At 54.9% G+C, this 2,308-nt stretch overlaps 1 non-coding gene across 1 annotated transcript; it reads left to right on the forward strand.

Annotated features, from left to right (window-relative positions):
* The first annotated feature begins 1,962 nt into the window (after nt 1–1,962).
* On the forward strand, nt 1,963–2,088 carry LOC120360751 (U6atac minor spliceosomal RNA). The gene has a single exon (XR_005577177.1). It is a non-coding gene; the product is annotated as a U6atac minor spliceosomal RNA (small nuclear RNA).
* The last annotated feature ends 220 nt before the right edge of the window (nt 2,089–2,308 follow it).

Consider the following 2,308-nt stretch of genomic DNA (forward strand, 5'->3'; position numbering starts at 1 on the left):
TGCAAAAGGGACTCCCGGAGGGTGACCATTCCGATTGCCCCGTCCACCTTCCTGCCCCAGACACCAGGCACGTGGAGAAGGCCAACTCTCTGGTCCAGAGACATGCGCGGGCCCCAGAGGGACTTCCGTCAGTGGAGGTGAGCATGTGCCCAAATCGGGGCTGAAGGCATGGGTCTCGGGACGATACCGATATTGATCATGCCTTTGTCCAACAAACATTTTGGGACGCCCTGTGTGCAAGCGCTGGGCTCATCTTGGGATGAAGCGGTCAACAGGACAGGCGGCATCTGTCAGAGCCAGCAGACATGGAGCAAAGCAGCCTCTGCCTGTGCAGCTCAAGCTGCTTCCACGGGTTCCGCACCAAGTCCGGGAGGATGCTGTGGCCTCAGCCTGGTCCTCCCAACCCTGGAAAGAGCCTCTGGCTGGGTCCAGGATGACAACTGGGGCTCTTGGTCGAGAGCCCCAATTCATCGTCTGGGTCCAGGATGACACCAGGCCTCCCACTGCGGAAAGTCTCCGGGCACGCCCCTCTGAACCCAGAGGTCCTGGCTCTGAGCTCCAGGCTGCTACTCCCTGCCCCACACCTGGACCGTCTTTGCAGGGTGGGCGGTGCCTCATGCACTTGGTTTCCCATCTGTAAACCAGGGCTTGCCCTGAACCTCCAGGAGAAGACCTGGCTCAGGGCGTGGCTGGCCTTCTGCAGCAGCGCCCAGCCCAGCCCAACAGGTCTCCAGGAGAGAAAATTAAGAAAAGTTAAAGACCTGCCTTAACCTACAAATTCAGGGGTTTTTTTCTAATTAACATGCACAACTGGAAAACACACACATCTCAAAAGCTCTGAGAAATGAATATGGCCATTCACAGCCCACTGCACACGGCATGTGGGCAGGCCCGTGCGTCTGCATGTGCATACACATATTCAGGCGTCTACACATGTGGACGTGTGTGTGGACACATGCAAGTGTGTGCTTGCATGTGGCTCGTGTGCAGACATGTGCGTGTGTAGACATGCTTATGTACATACGTATAAGGACTTGTGTGCCCTCACGTACGGACACGTGCTTGAATGTGCACAGGTGCTGCGGGCGCACGTGCGAGTGCCTGTGTACTTGTGAACGCCCACGTGCGTCGCGCCCACAGCGATGATCCTCACCAGGCCGGGTGGTGCCCCAGGCTGTGCAGACCCTCGGGCTCCTTGTCCGGAAGACTCCGCGTCCCAGGTTCCCGAGCCTCGCGGGGCCCCGTGCAGTCAGGCGAGGGGAGTCGCCGGGCCTGCAGGGTCCAAAGAAAAGAGGACTAGAGCCGGACGGGCCCGCGCCGAGGCGCCAACACTGACGTTGTAACCTGGAGCCAGAGGACAAGCGCGGACTCCCAGAGCGGAAACCGGCTCCAGCGCACTGAGCCGTGACGGGGCTCGAACTCGCCACACAAGACCGCGCAGAGCTTGCGAAAACGTGGCAGAGCGGACGCCGCGCGTGCGCAGTCGGCATCCTGCGCTCCACAACGCCCCGAACACCCACAGTTCCAAGGGCAGGGCCGCATCCGGAAGTCCGTAGAGCGGAGCTACCAATCTTCGTCCTCTGATTCGTTACTAACCTTCCACTTCCGTAGACAGTTCTTCCCGTCTTCCGCCGTCTGCGAGGTGGGTCGCTACGGGAGTTGCGCGCCCGCCCTGTTTTGTTTCCGGGGGAAACTACTTCTCTGAAGGACTCTCGGGACTTCCGTTTGTTCGCCTCGGCTTCTAATTGGCTGCTTTTATGAATATATTATAAAACGAAAAAAGATGTTTTTTTAATAAATACAAATTAAATAAAGACGATTGAATGCAAACAGTTGTGATTTCCCACTGAGTTCTTGCATTTCCGTAAATGTTCCTTTATGAATAGCAAACAAAAAGTCACCCTCACTGTGAAGTAATTGACAGATTGGTCCTTAAATAGGCGGCGGTTGGAGTTTGACGGTGTGTTGTATGAAAGGAGAGAAGGTTAGCACTCCCCTTGACAAGGATGGAAGAGGCTCTCGGGCCTGACAACACGCATACGGTTAAGGCATTGCCACCTACTTCGTGGCATCTAACCACCGTTTTTATTTTTTATTTTTTTGGTGGCATCCAACAACCGTTTGGTGGCATCTAACCACCGTTTTCATTTTTCGGTTTTTTTTTTTTTTGGTGATATCTAACCATCGTTTTCATTTTTCGTTTTTATTTTTGGTGGCATCTAACCACCGTTGTTTTTTTTTTGAGACGGAGTTTCGCTCTTGTTACCCAGGCTGGAGTGCAATGGCGCGATCTCGGCTGCGACATCCA

This window comes from Saimiri boliviensis, chromosome 2 (genome assembly GCF_048565385.1).
Source record: "Saimiri boliviensis isolate mSaiBol1 chromosome 2, mSaiBol1.pri, whole genome shotgun sequence".
Taxonomy (NCBI): domain Eukaryota; kingdom Metazoa; phylum Chordata; class Mammalia; order Primates; family Cebidae; genus Saimiri; species Saimiri boliviensis.